The 11,642-nt window shown below is 38.1% G+C and overlaps 1 protein-coding gene and 52 non-coding genes across 53 annotated transcripts in view; all 53 read left to right on the top strand.

Moving 5' to 3' along the window:
* The window catches only part of LOC145254717 (uncharacterized), a 281,182-nt gene that overhangs the window by 168,104 nt on the left and 101,436 nt on the right, over positions 1-11,642 (top strand). The gene's annotated exons all lie outside the window — the stretch shown is intronic.
* Positions 109-195, top strand: Trnay-gua (transfer RNA tyrosine (anticodon GUA)). The gene is given in 2 exon segments: positions 109-145; positions 160-195. It is a non-coding gene; the product is annotated as a tRNA-Tyr (tRNA).
* Positions 332-420, top strand: Trnat-ggu (transfer RNA threonine (anticodon GGU)). The gene is given in 2 exon segments: positions 332-368; positions 385-420. It is a non-coding gene; the product is annotated as a tRNA-Thr (tRNA).
* On the top strand, positions 557-643 carry Trnay-gua (transfer RNA tyrosine (anticodon GUA)). Its single transcript is given in 2 exon segments — positions 557-593; positions 608-643. It is a non-coding gene; the product is annotated as a tRNA-Tyr (tRNA).
* Trnay-gua (transfer RNA tyrosine (anticodon GUA)) lies at positions 780-866 on the top strand. The gene is given in 2 exon segments: positions 780-816; positions 831-866. It is a non-coding gene; the product is annotated as a tRNA-Tyr (tRNA).
* On the top strand, positions 1,003-1,089 carry Trnay-gua (transfer RNA tyrosine (anticodon GUA)). Its single transcript is given in 2 exon segments — positions 1,003-1,039; positions 1,054-1,089. It is a non-coding gene; the product is annotated as a tRNA-Tyr (tRNA).
* Positions 1,226-1,312, top strand: Trnay-gua (transfer RNA tyrosine (anticodon GUA)). The gene is given in 2 exon segments: positions 1,226-1,262; positions 1,277-1,312. It is a non-coding gene; the product is annotated as a tRNA-Tyr (tRNA).
* Trnay-gua (transfer RNA tyrosine (anticodon GUA)) lies at positions 1,449-1,535 on the top strand. Its single transcript is given in 2 exon segments — positions 1,449-1,485; positions 1,500-1,535. It is a non-coding gene; the product is annotated as a tRNA-Tyr (tRNA).
* On the top strand, positions 1,672-1,758 carry Trnay-gua (transfer RNA tyrosine (anticodon GUA)). The gene is given in 2 exon segments: positions 1,672-1,708; positions 1,723-1,758. It is a non-coding gene; the product is annotated as a tRNA-Tyr (tRNA).
* On the top strand, positions 1,895-1,981 carry Trnay-gua (transfer RNA tyrosine (anticodon GUA)). Its single transcript is given in 2 exon segments — positions 1,895-1,931; positions 1,946-1,981. It is a non-coding gene; the product is annotated as a tRNA-Tyr (tRNA).
* On the top strand, positions 2,118-2,204 carry Trnay-gua (transfer RNA tyrosine (anticodon GUA)). The gene is given in 2 exon segments: positions 2,118-2,154; positions 2,169-2,204. It is a non-coding gene; the product is annotated as a tRNA-Tyr (tRNA).
* Trnay-gua (transfer RNA tyrosine (anticodon GUA)) lies at positions 2,340-2,426 on the top strand. The gene is given in 2 exon segments: positions 2,340-2,376; positions 2,391-2,426. It is a non-coding gene; the product is annotated as a tRNA-Tyr (tRNA).
* Positions 2,563-2,649, top strand: Trnay-gua (transfer RNA tyrosine (anticodon GUA)). The gene is given in 2 exon segments: positions 2,563-2,599; positions 2,614-2,649. It is a non-coding gene; the product is annotated as a tRNA-Tyr (tRNA).
* On the top strand, positions 2,786-2,872 carry Trnay-gua (transfer RNA tyrosine (anticodon GUA)). The gene is given in 2 exon segments: positions 2,786-2,822; positions 2,837-2,872. It is a non-coding gene; the product is annotated as a tRNA-Tyr (tRNA).
* On the top strand, positions 3,009-3,095 carry Trnay-gua (transfer RNA tyrosine (anticodon GUA)). The gene is given in 2 exon segments: positions 3,009-3,045; positions 3,060-3,095. It is a non-coding gene; the product is annotated as a tRNA-Tyr (tRNA).
* Trnay-gua (transfer RNA tyrosine (anticodon GUA)) lies at positions 3,232-3,318 on the top strand. Its single transcript is given in 2 exon segments — positions 3,232-3,268; positions 3,283-3,318. It is a non-coding gene; the product is annotated as a tRNA-Tyr (tRNA).
* Trnay-gua (transfer RNA tyrosine (anticodon GUA)) lies at positions 3,455-3,541 on the top strand. Its single transcript is given in 2 exon segments — positions 3,455-3,491; positions 3,506-3,541. It is a non-coding gene; the product is annotated as a tRNA-Tyr (tRNA).
* On the top strand, positions 3,678-3,764 carry Trnay-gua (transfer RNA tyrosine (anticodon GUA)). The gene is given in 2 exon segments: positions 3,678-3,714; positions 3,729-3,764. It is a non-coding gene; the product is annotated as a tRNA-Tyr (tRNA).
* Positions 3,901-3,987, top strand: Trnay-gua (transfer RNA tyrosine (anticodon GUA)). Its single transcript is given in 2 exon segments — positions 3,901-3,937; positions 3,952-3,987. It is a non-coding gene; the product is annotated as a tRNA-Tyr (tRNA).
* Trnay-gua (transfer RNA tyrosine (anticodon GUA)) lies at positions 4,124-4,210 on the top strand. The gene is given in 2 exon segments: positions 4,124-4,160; positions 4,175-4,210. It is a non-coding gene; the product is annotated as a tRNA-Tyr (tRNA).
* Positions 4,347-4,433, top strand: Trnay-gua (transfer RNA tyrosine (anticodon GUA)). The gene is given in 2 exon segments: positions 4,347-4,383; positions 4,398-4,433. It is a non-coding gene; the product is annotated as a tRNA-Tyr (tRNA).
* Trnay-gua (transfer RNA tyrosine (anticodon GUA)) lies at positions 4,570-4,656 on the top strand. The gene is given in 2 exon segments: positions 4,570-4,606; positions 4,621-4,656. It is a non-coding gene; the product is annotated as a tRNA-Tyr (tRNA).
* On the top strand, positions 4,793-4,879 carry Trnay-gua (transfer RNA tyrosine (anticodon GUA)). The gene is given in 2 exon segments: positions 4,793-4,829; positions 4,844-4,879. It is a non-coding gene; the product is annotated as a tRNA-Tyr (tRNA).
* On the top strand, positions 5,016-5,102 carry Trnay-gua (transfer RNA tyrosine (anticodon GUA)). The gene is given in 2 exon segments: positions 5,016-5,052; positions 5,067-5,102. It is a non-coding gene; the product is annotated as a tRNA-Tyr (tRNA).
* Positions 5,239-5,325, top strand: Trnay-gua (transfer RNA tyrosine (anticodon GUA)). The gene is given in 2 exon segments: positions 5,239-5,275; positions 5,290-5,325. It is a non-coding gene; the product is annotated as a tRNA-Tyr (tRNA).
* On the top strand, positions 5,462-5,548 carry Trnay-gua (transfer RNA tyrosine (anticodon GUA)). The gene is given in 2 exon segments: positions 5,462-5,498; positions 5,513-5,548. It is a non-coding gene; the product is annotated as a tRNA-Tyr (tRNA).
* On the top strand, positions 5,685-5,771 carry Trnay-gua (transfer RNA tyrosine (anticodon GUA)). Its single transcript is given in 2 exon segments — positions 5,685-5,721; positions 5,736-5,771. It is a non-coding gene; the product is annotated as a tRNA-Tyr (tRNA).
* Positions 5,908-5,994, top strand: Trnay-gua (transfer RNA tyrosine (anticodon GUA)). Its single transcript is given in 2 exon segments — positions 5,908-5,944; positions 5,959-5,994. It is a non-coding gene; the product is annotated as a tRNA-Tyr (tRNA).
* Positions 6,131-6,217, top strand: Trnay-gua (transfer RNA tyrosine (anticodon GUA)). Its single transcript is given in 2 exon segments — positions 6,131-6,167; positions 6,182-6,217. It is a non-coding gene; the product is annotated as a tRNA-Tyr (tRNA).
* On the top strand, positions 6,354-6,440 carry Trnay-gua (transfer RNA tyrosine (anticodon GUA)). Its single transcript is given in 2 exon segments — positions 6,354-6,390; positions 6,405-6,440. It is a non-coding gene; the product is annotated as a tRNA-Tyr (tRNA).
* On the top strand, positions 6,577-6,663 carry Trnay-gua (transfer RNA tyrosine (anticodon GUA)). Its single transcript is given in 2 exon segments — positions 6,577-6,613; positions 6,628-6,663. It is a non-coding gene; the product is annotated as a tRNA-Tyr (tRNA).
* On the top strand, positions 6,800-6,886 carry Trnay-gua (transfer RNA tyrosine (anticodon GUA)). The gene is given in 2 exon segments: positions 6,800-6,836; positions 6,851-6,886. It is a non-coding gene; the product is annotated as a tRNA-Tyr (tRNA).
* Positions 7,023-7,109, top strand: Trnay-gua (transfer RNA tyrosine (anticodon GUA)). Its single transcript is given in 2 exon segments — positions 7,023-7,059; positions 7,074-7,109. It is a non-coding gene; the product is annotated as a tRNA-Tyr (tRNA).
* Positions 7,246-7,332, top strand: Trnay-gua (transfer RNA tyrosine (anticodon GUA)). The gene is given in 2 exon segments: positions 7,246-7,282; positions 7,297-7,332. It is a non-coding gene; the product is annotated as a tRNA-Tyr (tRNA).
* Positions 7,469-7,555, top strand: Trnay-gua (transfer RNA tyrosine (anticodon GUA)). Its single transcript is given in 2 exon segments — positions 7,469-7,505; positions 7,520-7,555. It is a non-coding gene; the product is annotated as a tRNA-Tyr (tRNA).
* On the top strand, positions 7,692-7,778 carry Trnay-gua (transfer RNA tyrosine (anticodon GUA)). Its single transcript is given in 2 exon segments — positions 7,692-7,728; positions 7,743-7,778. It is a non-coding gene; the product is annotated as a tRNA-Tyr (tRNA).
* Positions 7,915-8,001, top strand: Trnay-gua (transfer RNA tyrosine (anticodon GUA)). The gene is given in 2 exon segments: positions 7,915-7,951; positions 7,966-8,001. It is a non-coding gene; the product is annotated as a tRNA-Tyr (tRNA).
* Trnay-gua (transfer RNA tyrosine (anticodon GUA)) lies at positions 8,138-8,224 on the top strand. The gene is given in 2 exon segments: positions 8,138-8,174; positions 8,189-8,224. It is a non-coding gene; the product is annotated as a tRNA-Tyr (tRNA).
* Positions 8,361-8,447, top strand: Trnay-gua (transfer RNA tyrosine (anticodon GUA)). The gene is given in 2 exon segments: positions 8,361-8,397; positions 8,412-8,447. It is a non-coding gene; the product is annotated as a tRNA-Tyr (tRNA).
* Trnay-gua (transfer RNA tyrosine (anticodon GUA)) lies at positions 8,584-8,670 on the top strand. The gene is given in 2 exon segments: positions 8,584-8,620; positions 8,635-8,670. It is a non-coding gene; the product is annotated as a tRNA-Tyr (tRNA).
* Positions 8,807-8,893, top strand: Trnay-gua (transfer RNA tyrosine (anticodon GUA)). The gene is given in 2 exon segments: positions 8,807-8,843; positions 8,858-8,893. It is a non-coding gene; the product is annotated as a tRNA-Tyr (tRNA).
* On the top strand, positions 9,030-9,116 carry Trnay-gua (transfer RNA tyrosine (anticodon GUA)). The gene is given in 2 exon segments: positions 9,030-9,066; positions 9,081-9,116. It is a non-coding gene; the product is annotated as a tRNA-Tyr (tRNA).
* Trnay-gua (transfer RNA tyrosine (anticodon GUA)) lies at positions 9,253-9,339 on the top strand. Its single transcript is given in 2 exon segments — positions 9,253-9,289; positions 9,304-9,339. It is a non-coding gene; the product is annotated as a tRNA-Tyr (tRNA).
* Positions 9,476-9,562, top strand: Trnay-gua (transfer RNA tyrosine (anticodon GUA)). The gene is given in 2 exon segments: positions 9,476-9,512; positions 9,527-9,562. It is a non-coding gene; the product is annotated as a tRNA-Tyr (tRNA).
* Trnay-gua (transfer RNA tyrosine (anticodon GUA)) lies at positions 9,699-9,785 on the top strand. Its single transcript is given in 2 exon segments — positions 9,699-9,735; positions 9,750-9,785. It is a non-coding gene; the product is annotated as a tRNA-Tyr (tRNA).
* On the top strand, positions 9,922-10,008 carry Trnay-gua (transfer RNA tyrosine (anticodon GUA)). The gene is given in 2 exon segments: positions 9,922-9,958; positions 9,973-10,008. It is a non-coding gene; the product is annotated as a tRNA-Tyr (tRNA).
* Positions 10,145-10,231, top strand: Trnay-gua (transfer RNA tyrosine (anticodon GUA)). Its single transcript is given in 2 exon segments — positions 10,145-10,181; positions 10,196-10,231. It is a non-coding gene; the product is annotated as a tRNA-Tyr (tRNA).
* On the top strand, positions 10,368-10,454 carry Trnay-gua (transfer RNA tyrosine (anticodon GUA)). Its single transcript is given in 2 exon segments — positions 10,368-10,404; positions 10,419-10,454. It is a non-coding gene; the product is annotated as a tRNA-Tyr (tRNA).
* Trnay-gua (transfer RNA tyrosine (anticodon GUA)) lies at positions 10,591-10,677 on the top strand. Its single transcript is given in 2 exon segments — positions 10,591-10,627; positions 10,642-10,677. It is a non-coding gene; the product is annotated as a tRNA-Tyr (tRNA).
* Trnay-gua (transfer RNA tyrosine (anticodon GUA)) lies at positions 10,814-10,900 on the top strand. Its single transcript is given in 2 exon segments — positions 10,814-10,850; positions 10,865-10,900. It is a non-coding gene; the product is annotated as a tRNA-Tyr (tRNA).
* Positions 11,037-11,123, top strand: Trnay-gua (transfer RNA tyrosine (anticodon GUA)). Its single transcript is given in 2 exon segments — positions 11,037-11,073; positions 11,088-11,123. It is a non-coding gene; the product is annotated as a tRNA-Tyr (tRNA).
* Trnay-gua (transfer RNA tyrosine (anticodon GUA)) lies at positions 11,260-11,346 on the top strand. Its single transcript is given in 2 exon segments — positions 11,260-11,296; positions 11,311-11,346. It is a non-coding gene; the product is annotated as a tRNA-Tyr (tRNA).
* Trnay-gua (transfer RNA tyrosine (anticodon GUA)) lies at positions 11,483-11,569 on the top strand. The gene is given in 2 exon segments: positions 11,483-11,519; positions 11,534-11,569. It is a non-coding gene; the product is annotated as a tRNA-Tyr (tRNA).

Here is an 11,642-nt window from a genome sequence, read left to right as displayed (position 1 = left end):
TGTTTTCATTCCTTTACGACATTTTTCGCTATTTCTCTCTTTTCTTGTTTACAATACACAAGTTAAATTACTTAGAAATGTTAAGAAAAGCAGCCCGGTCTATAGCTTCTCGCGATAGCTCAGTTGGTAGAGCGGAGGACTGTAGTTGGTCTTAATGTTATCCTTAGGTCGATGGTTCGAATCCGTCTCGCGAGATTTTGTGTTTGGTTATTTAGTCTTTTCCTGTTTTCATTCCTTTACGACATTTTTCGCTATTTCTCTCTTTTCTTGTTTACAATACACAAGTTAAATTACTAAGAAATTTTAAGAAAAGCAGCCCGGTCTATAGCTTCTCGCGATAGCTCAGTTGGTAGAGCGGAGGACTGGTAGTTGGGTCTTAATGTTATCCTTAGGTCGATGGTTCGAATCCGTCTCGCGAGATTTTGTGTTTGGTTATTTATTCTTTTCCTGTTTTCATTCCTTTACGACATTTTTCGCTATTTCTCTCTTTTCTTGTTTACAATACACAAGTTAAATTACTAAGAAATTTTAAGAAAAGCAGCCCGGTCTATAGCTTCTCGCGATAGCTCAGTTGGTAGAGCGGAGGACTGTAGTTGGTCTTAATGTTATCCTTAGGTCGATGGTTCGAATCCGTCTCGCGAGATTTTGTGTTTGGTTATTTAGTCTTTTCCTGTTTTCATTCCTTTACGACATTTTTCGCTATTTCTCTCTTTTCTTGTTTACAATACACAAGTTAAATTACTAAGAAATTTTAAGAAAAGCAGCCCGGTCTATAGCTTCTCGCGATAGCTCAGTTGGTAGAGCGGAGGACTGTAGTTGGTCTTACTGTTATCCTTAGGTCGATGGTTCGAATCCGTCTCGCGAGATTTTGTGTTTGGTTATTTATTCTTTTCCTGTTTTCATTCCTTTACGACATTTTCCGCTATTTCTCTCTTTTCTTGTTTACAATACACAAGTTAAATTACTAAGAAATTTTAAGAAAAGCAGCCCGGTCTATAGCTTCTCGCGATAGCTCAGTTGGTAGAGCGGAGGACTGTAGTTGGTCTTAATGTTATCCTTAGGTCGATGGTTCGAATCCGTCTCGCGAGATTTTGTGTTTGGTTATTTAGTCTTTTCCTGTTTTCATTCCTTTACGACATTTTTCGCTATTTCTCTCTTTTCTTGTTTACAATACACAAGTTAAATTACTAAGAAATTTTAAGAAAAGCAGCCCGGTCTATAGCTTCTCGCGATAGCTCAGTTGGTAGAGCGGAGGACTGTAGTTGGTCTTACTGTTATCCTTAGGTCGATGGTTCGAATCCGTCTCGCGAGATTTTGTGTTTGGTTATTTAGTCTTTTCCTGTTTTCATTCCTTTACGACATTTTTCGCTATTTCTCTCTTTTCTTGTTTACAATACACAAGTTAAATTACTAAGAAATTTTAAGAAAAGCAGCCCGGTCTATAGCTTCTCGCGATAGCTCAGTTGGTAGAGCGGAGGACTGTAGTTGGTCTTACTGTTATCCTTAGGTCGATGGTTCGAATCCGTCTCGCGAGATTTTGTGTTTGGTTATTTATTCTTTTCCTGTTTTCATTCCTTTACGACATTTTCCGCTATTTCTCTCTTTTCTTGTTTACTATACACAAGTTAAATTACTTAGAAATTTTAAGAAAAGCAGCCCGGTCTATAGCTTCTCGCGATAGCTCAGTTGGTAGAGCGGAGGACTGTAGTTGGTCTTAATGTTATCCTTAGGTCGATGGTTCGAATCCGTCTCGCGAGATTTTGTGTTTGGTTATTTATTCTTTTCCTGTTTTCATTCCTTTACGACATTTTTCGCTATTTCTCTCTTTTCTTGTTTACAATACACAAGTTAAATTACTAAGAAATTTTAAGAAAAACAGCCCGGTCTATAGCTTCTCGCGATAGCTCAGTTGGTAGAGCGGAGGACTGTAGTTGGTCTTACTGTTATCCTTAGGTCGATGGTTCGAATCCGTCTCGCGAGATTTTGTGTTTGGTTATTTATTCTTTTCCTGTTTTCATTCCTTTACGACATTTTCCGCTATTTCTCTCTTTTCTTGTTTACTATACACAAGTTAAATTACTTAGAAATTTTAAGAAAAGCAGCCCGGTCTATAGCTTCTCGCGATAGCTCAGTTGGTAGAGCGGAGGACTGTAGTTGGTCTTACTGTTATCCTTAGGTCGATGGTTCGAATCCGTCTCGCGAGATTTTGTGTTTGGTTATTTATTCTTTTCCTGTTTTCATTCCTTTACGACATTTTCCGCTATTTCTCTCTTTTCTTGTTTACTATACACAAGTTAAATTACGTAGAAATTTTAAGAAAACAGCCCGGTCTATAGCTTCTCGCGATAGCTCAGTTGGTAGAGCGGAGGACTGTAGTTGGTCTTAATGTTATCCTTAGGTCGATGGTTCGAATCCGTCTCGCGAGATTTTGTGTTTGGTTATTTATTCTTTTCCTGTTTTCATTCCTTTACGACATTTTTCGCTATTTCTCTCTTTTCTTGTTTACAATACACAAGTTAAATTACTAAGAAATTTTAAGAAAAGCAGCCCGGTCTATAGCTTCTCGCGATAGCTCAGTTGGTAGAGCGGAGGACTGTAGTTGGTCTTACTGTTATCCTTAGGTCGATGGTTCGAATCCGTCTCGCGAGATTTTGTGTTTGGTTATTTATTCTTTTCCTGTTTTCATTCCTTTACGACATTTTCCGCTATTTCTCTCTTTTCTTGTTTACTATACACAAGTTAAATTACTTAGAAATTTTAAGAAAAGCAGCCCGGTCTATAGCTTCTCGCGATAGCTCAGTTGGTAGAGCGGAGGACTGTAGTTGGTCTTAATGTTATCCTTAGGTCGATGGTTCGAATCCGTCTCGCGAGATTTTGTGTTTGGTTATTTATTCTTTTCCTGTTTTCATTCCTTTACGACATTTTTCGCTATTTCTCTCTTTTCTTGTTTACAATACACAAGTTAAATTACTAAGAAATTTTAAGAAAAGCAGCCCGGTCTATAGCTTCTCGCGATAGCTCAGTTGGTAGAGCGGAGGACTGTAGTTGGTCTTACTGTTATCCTTAGGTCGATGGTTCGAATCCGTCTCGCGAGATTTTGTGTTTGGTTATTTAGTCTTTTCCTGTTTTCATTCCTTTACGACATTTTTCGCTATTTCTCTCTTTTCTTGTTTACAATACACAAGTTAAATTACTAAGAAATTTTAAGAAAAGCAGCCCGGTCTATAGCTTCTCGCGATAGCTCAGTTGGTAGAGCGGAGGACTGTAGTTGGTCTTAATGTTATCCTTAGGTCGATGGTTCGAATCCGTCTCGCGAGATTTTGTGTTTGGTTATTTAGTCTTTTCCTGTTTTCATTCCTTTACGACATTTTTCGCTATTTCTCTCTTTTCTTGTTTACAATACACAAGTTAAATTACTAAGAAATTTTAAGAAAAGCAGCCCGGTCTATAGCTTCTCGCGATAGCTCAGTTGGTAGAGCGGAGGACTGTAGTTGGTCTTAATGTTATCCTTAGGTCGATGGTTCGAATCCGTCTCGCGAGATTTTGTGTTTGGTTATTTAGTCTTTTCCTGTTTTCATTCCTTTACGACATTTTTCGCTATTTCTCTCTTTTCTTGTTTACAATACACAAGTTAAATTACTAAGAAATTTTAAGAAAAGCAGCCCGGTCTATAGCTTCTCGCGATAGCTCAGTTGGTAGAGCGGAGGACTGTAGTTGGTCTTAATGTTATCCTTAGGTCGATGGTTCGAATCCGTCTCGCGAGATTTTGTGTTTGGTTATTTAGTCTTTTCCTGTTTTCATTCCTTTACGACATTTTTCGCTATTTCTCTCTTTTCTTGTTTACAATACACAAGTTAAATTACTAAGAAATTTTAAGAAAAGCAGCCCGGTCTATAGCTTCTCGCGATAGCTCAGTTGGTAGAGCGGAGGACTGTAGTTGGTCTTAATGTTATCCTTAGGTCGATGGTTCGAATCCGTCTCGCGAGATTTTGTGTTTGGTTATTTAGTCTTTTCCTGTTTTCATTCCTTTACGACATTTTTCGCTATTTCTCTCTTTTCTTGTTTACAATACACAAGTTAAATTACTAAGAAATTTTAAGAAAAGCAGCCCGGTCTATAGCTTCTCGCGATAGCTCAGTTGGTAGAGCGGAGGACTGTAGTTGGTCTTAATGTTATCCTTAGGTCGATGGTTCGAATCCGTCTCGCGAGATTTTGTGTTTGGTTATTTAGTCTTTTCCTGTTTTCATTCCTTTACGACATTTTTCGCTATTTCTCTCTTTTCTTGTTTACAATACACAAGTTAAATTACTAAGAAATTTTAAGAAAAGCAGCCCGGTCTATAGCTTCTCGCGATAGCTCAGTTGGTAGAGCGGAGGACTGTAGTTGGTCTTAATGTTATCCTTAGGTCGATGGTTCGAATCCGTCTCGCGAGATTTTGTGTTTGGTTATTTAGTCTTTTCCTGTTTTCATTCCTTTACGACATTTTTCGCTATTTCTCTCTTTTCTTGTTTACAATACACAAGTTAAATTACTAAGAAATTTTAAGAAAAGCAGCCCGGTCTATAGCTTCTCGCGATAGCTCAGTTGGTAGAGCGGAGGACTGTAGTTGGTCTTACTGTTATCCTTAGATCGATGGTTCGAATCCGTCTCGCGAGATTTTGTGTTTGGTTATTTATTCTTTTCCTGTTTTCATTCCTTTACGACATTTTCCGCTATTTCTCTCTTTTCTTGTTTACTATACACAAGTTAAATTACTTAGAAATTTTAAGAAAAGCAGCCCGGTCTATAGCTTCTCGCGATAGCTCAGTTGGTAGAGCGGAGGACTGTAGTTGGTCTTAATGTTATCCTTAGGTCGATGGTTCGAATCCGTCTCGCGAGATTTTGTGTTTGGTTATTTAGTCTTTTCCTGTTTTCATTCCTTTACGACATTTTTCGCTATTTCTCTCTTTTCTTGTTTACAATACACAAGTTAAATTACTAAGAAATTTTAAGAAAAGCAGCCCGGTCTATAGCTTCTCGCGATAGCTCAGTTGGTAGAGCGGAGGACTGTAGTTGGTCTTAATGTTATCCTTAGGTCGATGGTTCGAATCCGTCTCGCGAGATTTTGTGTTTGGTTATTTATTCTTTTCCTGTTTTCATTCCTTTACGACATTTTCCGCTATTTCTCTCTTTTCTTGTTTACTATACACAAGTTAAATTACTTAGAAATTTTAAGAAAAGCAGCCCGGTCTATAGCTTCTCGCGATAGCTCAGTTGGTAGAGCGGAGGACTGTAGTTGGTCTTAATGTTATCCTTAGGTCGATGGTTCGAATCCGTCTCGCGAGATTTTGTGTTTGGTTATTTATTCTTTTCCTGTTTTCATTCCTTTACGACATTTTTCGCTATTTCTCTCTTTTCTTGTTTACAATACACAAGTTAAATTACTAAGAAATTTTAAGAAAAGCAGCCCGGTCTATAGCTTCTCGCGATAGCTCAGTTGGTAGAGCGGAGGACTGTAGTTGGTCTTACTGTTATCCTTAGGTCGATGGTTCGAATCCGTCTCGCGAGATTTTGTGTTTGGTTATTTATTCTTTTCCTGTTTTCATTCCTTTACGACATTTTTCGCTATTTCTCTCTTTTCTTGTTTACAATACACAAGTTAAATTACTAAGAAATTTTAAGAAAAGCAGCCCGGTCTATAGCTTCTCGCGATAGCTCAGTTGGTAGAGCGGAGGACTGTAGTTGGTCTTAATGTTATCCTTAGGTCGATGGTTCGAATCCGTCTCGCGAGATTTTGTGTTTGGTTATTTAGTCTTTTCCTGTTTTCATTCCTTTACGACATTTTTCGCTATTTCTCTCTTTTCTTGTTTACAATACACAAGTTAAATTACTAAGAAATTTTAAGAAAAGCAGCCCGGTCTATAGCTTCTCGCGATAGCTCAGTTGGTAGAGCGGAGGACTGTAGTTGGTCTTAATGTTATCCTTAGGTCGATGGTTCGAATCCGTCTCGCGAGATTTTGTGTTTGGTTATTTATTCTTTTCCTGTTTTCATTCCTTTACGACATTTTTCGCTATTTCTCTCTTTTCTTGTTTACAATACACAAGTTAAATTACTAAGAAATTTTAAGAAAAGCAGCCCGGTCTATAGCTTCTCGCGATAGCTCAGTTGGTAGAGCGGAGGACTGTAGTTGGTCTTACTGTTATCCTTAGGTCGATGGTTCGAATCCGTCTCGCGAGATTTTGTGTTTGGTTATTTATTCTTTTCCTGTTTTCATTCCTTTACGACATTTTCCGCTATTTCTCTCTTTTCTTGTTTACTATACACAAGTTAAATTACTTAGAAATTTTAAGAAAAGCAGCCCGGTCTATAGCTTCTCGCGATAGCTCAGTTGGTAGAGCGGAGGACTGTAGTTGGTCTTACTGTTATCCTTAGGTCGATGGTTCGAATCCGTCTCGCGAGATTTTGTGTTTGGTTATTTATTCTTTTCCTGTTTTCATTCCTTTACGACATTTTCCGCTATTTCTCTCTTTTCTTGTTTACTATACACAAGTTAAATTACTTAGAAATTTTAAGAAAAGCAGCCCGGTCTATAGCTTCTCGCGATAGCTCAGTTGGTAGAGCGGAGGACTGTAGTTGGTCTTAATGTTATCCTTAGGTCGATGGTTCGAATCCGTCTCGCGAGATTTTGTGTTTGGTTATTTATTCTTTTCCTGTTTTCATTCCTTTACGACATTTTTCGCTATTTCTCTCTTTTCTTGTTTACAATACACAAGTTAAATTACTAAGAAATTTTAAGAAAAGCAGCCCGGTCTATAGCTTCTCGCGATAGCTCAGTTGGTAGAGCGGAGGACTGTAGTTGGTCTTACTGTTATCCTTAGGTCGATGGTTCGAATCCGTCTCGCGAGATTTTGTGTTTGGTTATTTATTCTTTTCCTGTTTTCATTCCTTTACGACATTTTCCGCTATTTCTCTCTTTTCTTGTTTACTATACACAAGTTAAATTACTTAGAAATTTTAAGAAAAGCAGCCCGGTCTATAGCTTCTCGCGATAGCTCAGTTGGTAGAGCGGAGGACTGTAGTTGGTCTTAATGTTATCCTTAGGTCGATGGTTCGAATCCGTCTCGCGAGATTTTGTGTTTGGTTATTTATTCTTTTCCTGTTTTCATTCCTTTACGACATTTTTCGCTATTTCTCTCTTTTCTTGTTTACAATACACAAGTTAAATTACTAAGAAATTTTAAGAAAAGCAGCCCGGTCTATAGCTTCTCGCGATAGCTCAGTTGGTAGAGCGGAGGACTGTAGTTGGTCTTACTGTTATCCTTAGGTCGATGGTTCGAATCCGTCTCGCGAGATTTTGTGTTTGGTTATTTAGTCTTTTCCTGTTTTCATTCCTTTACGACATTTTTCGCTATTTCTCTCTTTTCTTGTTTACAATACACAAGTTAAATTACTAAGAAATTTTAAGAAAAGCAGCCCGGTCTATAGCTTCTCGCGATAGCTCAGTTGGTAGAGCGGAGGACTGTAGTTGGTCTTAATGTTATCCTTAGGTCGATGGTTCGAATCCGTCTCGCGAGATTTTGTGTTTGGTTATTTAGTCTTTTCCTGTTTTCATTCCTTTACGACATTTTTCGCTATTTCTCTCTTTTCTTGTTTACAATACACAAGTTAAATTACTAAGAAATTTTAAGAAAAGCAGCCCGGTCTATAGCTTCTCGCGATAGCTCAGTTGGTAGAGCGGAGGACTGTAGTTGGTCTTAATGTTATCCTTAGGTCGATGGTTCGAATCCGTCTCGCGAGATTTTGTGTTTGGTTATTTAGTCTTTTCCTGTTTTCATTCCTTTACGACATTTTTCGCTATTTCTCTCTTTTCTTGTTTACAATACACAAGTTAAATTACTAAGAAATTTTAAGAAAAGCAGCCCGGTCTATAGCTTCTCGCGATAGCTCAGTTGGTAGAGCGGAGGACTGTAGTTGGTCTTAATGTTATCCTTAGGTCGATGGTTCGAATCCGTCTCGCGAGATTTTGTGTTTGGTTATTTAGTCTTTTCCTGTTTTCATTCCTTTACGACATTTTTCGCTATTTCTCTCTTTTCTTGTTTACAATACACAAGTTAAATTACTAAGAAATTTTAAGAAAAGCAGCCCGGTCTATAGCTTCTCGCGATAGCTCAGTTGGTAGAGCGGAGGACTGTAGTTGGTCTTAATGTTATCCTTAGGTCGATGGTTCGAATCCGTCTCGCGAGATTTTGTGTTTGGTTATTTAGTCTTTTCCTGTTTTCATTCCTTTACGACATTTTTCGCTATTTCTCTCTTTTCTTGTTTACAATACACAAGTTAAATTACTAAGAAATTTTAAGAAAAGCAGCCCGGTCTATAGCTTCTCGCGATAGCTCAGTTGGTAGAGCGGAGGACTGTAGTTGGTCTTAATGTTATCCTTAGGTCGATGGTTCGAATCCGTCTCGCGAGATTTTGTGTTTGGTTATTTAGTCTTTTCCTGTTTTCATTCCTTTACGACATTTTTCGCTATTTCTCTCTTTTCTTGTTTACAATACACAAGTTAAATTACTAAGAAATTTTAAGAAAAGCAGCCCGGTCTATAGCTTCTCGCGATAGCTCAGTTGGTAGAGCGGAGGACTGTAGTTGGTCTTAATGTTATCCTTAGGTCGATGGTTCGAATCCGTCTCGCGAGATTTTGTGTTTGGTTATTTATTCTTTTCCTGTTTTCATTCCTTTACGACATTTTCCGCTATTTCTCTCTTTTCTTGTTTACTATACACAAGTTAAATTACTTAGAAATTTTAAGAAAAGCAGCCCGGTCTATAGCTTCTCGCGATAGCTCAGTTGGTAGAGCGGAGGACTGTAGTTGGTCTTAATGTTATCCTTAGGTCGATGGTTCGAATCCGTCTCGCGAGATTTTGTGTTTGGTTATTTATTCTTTTCCTGTTTTCATTCCTTTACGACATTTTTCGCTATTTCTCTCTTTTCTTGTTTACAATACACAAGTTAAATTACTAAGAAATTTTAAGAAAAGCAGCCCGGTCTATAGCTTCTCGCGATAGCTCAGTTGGTAGAGCGGAGGACTGTAGTTGGTCTTACTGTTATCCTTAGGTCGATGGTTCGAATCCGTCTCGCGAGATTTTGTGTTTGGTTATTTATTCTTTTCCTGTTTTCATTCCTTTACGACATTTTTCGCTATTTCTCTCTTTTCTTGTTTACAATACACAAGTTAAATTACTAAGAAATTTTAAGAAAAGCAGCCCGGTCTATAGCTTCTCGCGATAGCTCAGTTGGTAGAGCGGAGGACTGTAGTTGGTCTTAATGTTATCCTTAGGTCGATGGTTCGAATCCGTCTCGCGAGATTTTGTGTTTGGTTATTTAGTCTTTTCCTGTTTTCATTCCTTTACGACATTTTTCGCTATTTCTCTCTTTTCTTGTTTACAATACACAAGTTAAATTACTAAGAAATTTTAAGAAAAGCAGCCCGGTCTATAGCTTCTCGCGATAGCTCAGTTGGTAGAGCGGAGGACTGTAGTTGGTCTTAATGTTATCCTTAGGTCGATGGTTCGAATCCGTCTCGCGAGATTTTGTGTTTGGTTATTTAGTCTTTTCCTGTTTTCATTCCTTTACGACATTTTTCGCTATTTCTCTCTTTTCTTGTTTACAATACACAAGTTAAATTACTAAGAAATTTTAAGAAAAGCAGCCCGGTCTATAGCTTCTCGCGATAGCTCAGTTGGTAGAGCGGAGGACTGTAGTTGGTCTTAATGTTATCCTTAGGTCGATGGTTCGAATCCGTCTCGCGAGATTTTGTGTTTGGTTATTTAGTCTTTTCCTGTTTTCATTCCTTTACGACATTTTTCGCTATTTCTCTCTTTTCTTGTTTACAATACACAAGTTAAATTACTAAGAAATTTTAAGAAAAGCAGCCCGGTCTATAGCTTCTCGCGATAGCTCAGTTGGTAGAGCGGAGGACTGTAGTTGGTCTTAATGTTATCCTTAGGTCGATGGTTCGAATCCGTCTCGCGAGATTTTGTGTTTGGTTATTTAGTCTTTTCCTGTTTTCATTCCTTTACGACATTTTTCGCTATTTCTCTCTTTTCTTGTTTACAATACACAAGTTAAATTACTAAGAAATTTTAAGAAAAGCAGCCCGGTCTATAGCTTCTCGCGATAGCTCAGTTGGTAGAGCGGAGGACTGTAGTTGGTCTTAATGTTATCCTTAGGTCGATGGTTCGAATCCGTCTCGCGAGATTTTGTGTTTGGTTATTTATTCTTTTCCTGTTTTCATTCCTTTACGACATTTTCCGCTATTTCTCTCTTTTCTTGTTTACTATACACAAGTTAAATTACTTAGAAATTTTAAGAAAAGCAGCCCGGTCTATAGCTTCTCGCGATAGCTCAGTTGGTAGAGCGGAGGACTGTAGTTGGTCTTAATGTTATCCTTAGGTCGATGGTTCGAATCCGTCTCGCGAGATTTTGTGTTTGGTTATTTATTCTTTTCCTGTTTTCATTCCTTTACGACATTTTTCGCTATTTCTCTCTTTTCTTGTTTACAATACACAAGTTAAATTACTAAGAAATTTTAAGAAAAGCAGCCCGGTCTATAGCTTCTCGCGATAGCTCAGTTGGTAGAGCGGAGGACTGTAGTTGGTCTTACTGTTATCCTTAGGTCGATGGTTCGAATCCGTCTCGCGAGATTTTGTGTTTGGTTATTTATTCTTTTCCTGTTTTCATTCCTTTACGACATTTTTCGCTATTTCTCTCTTTTCTTGTTTACAATACACAAGTTAAATTACTAAGAAATTTTAAGAAAAGCAGCCCGGTCTATAGCTTCTCGCGATAGCTCAGTTGGTAGAGCGGAGGACTGTAGTTGGTCTTAATGTTATCCTTAGGTCGATGGTTCGAATCCGTCTCGCGAGATTTTGTGTTTGGTTATTTAGTCTTTTCCTGTTTTCATTCCTTTACGACATTTTTCGCTATTTCTCTCTTTTCTTGTTTACAATACACAAGTTAAATTACTAAGAAATTTTAAGAAAAGCAGCCCGGTCTATAGCTTCTCGCGATAGCTCAGTTGGTAGAGCGGAGGACTGTAGTTGGTCTTAATGTTATCCTTAGGTCGATGGTTCGAATCCGTCTCGCGAGATTTTGTGTTTGGTTATTTAGTCTTTTCCTGTTTTCATTCCTTTACGACATTTTTCGCTATTTCTCTCTTTTCTTGTTTACAATACACAAGTTAAATTACTAAGAAATTTTAAGAAAAGCAGCCCGGTCTATAGCTTCTCGCGATAGCTCAGTTGGTAGAGCGGAGGACTGTAGTTGGTCTTAATGTTATCCTTAGGTCGATGGTTCGAATCCGTCTCGCGAGATTTTGTGTTTGGTTATTTAGTCTTTTCCTGTTTTCATTCCTTTACGACATTTTTCGCTATTTCTCTCTTTTCTTGTTTACAATACACAAGTTAAATTACTAAGAAATTTTAAGAAAAGCAGCCCGGTCTATAGCTTCTCGCGATAGCTCAGTTGGTAGAGCGGAGGACTGTAGTTGGTCTTAATGTTATCCTTAGGTCGATGGTTCGAATCCGTCTCGCGAGATTTTGTGTTTGGTTATTTATTCTTTTCCTGTTTTCATTCCTTTACGACATTTTTCGCTATTTCTCTCTTTTCT

This window comes from Euprymna scolopes, chromosome 30, assembly GCF_053919585.1.
Source record: "Euprymna scolopes isolate OS-2025 chromosome 30, ASM5391958v1, whole genome shotgun sequence".
Classification (NCBI taxonomy): Eukaryota; Metazoa; Mollusca; class Cephalopoda; order Sepiida; family Sepiolidae; genus Euprymna; species Euprymna scolopes.
The sequence above is the reverse complement of the archived record's forward strand: the minus strand, read 5'-3'. Positions and strand labels throughout refer to the sequence as shown.